The following is a 389-nucleotide window of genomic DNA, read 5'->3' on the forward strand; positions in this document are numbered from 1 at the left end:
CATACCCGTTTCAACTTTTCCAGTGGATCTCTATGCCTCAGTGCCTGTATATCTTTTTTTTTCTTAATAACATGTAAGATGCTATTAATAACAGTATACACACACACACACACACACACACACATATATATATATATTTGAATATTTGGTTTTAAAACTTTCAATTACAGATTCATTCCCTTCCTACCCTGCCACCCACCCCCACTGGGGAGACAAGCAGTTCAGTATAGGTTGTACATGTGCGGCTAATGCAAAACAATAACATAGTAGATGTATTGTAAAAGACTGACTATATTTCCCTCCCTCCTATCCCACCTCCCACTTGTTCTATTCTCTACTTTGATCCTGTCCCTTTTCACAAGTGGGTGCTTCCAACTTCCCTCCCCCCC

Source organism: Petaurus breviceps, unplaced genomic scaffold (assembly GCF_028583685.1).
Source record: "Petaurus breviceps papuanus isolate PSGF00001 unplaced genomic scaffold, PetGlider_PUasm1.0 79, whole genome shotgun sequence".
Taxonomy (NCBI): Eukaryota; Metazoa; Chordata; class Mammalia; order Diprotodontia; family Petauridae; genus Petaurus; species Petaurus breviceps.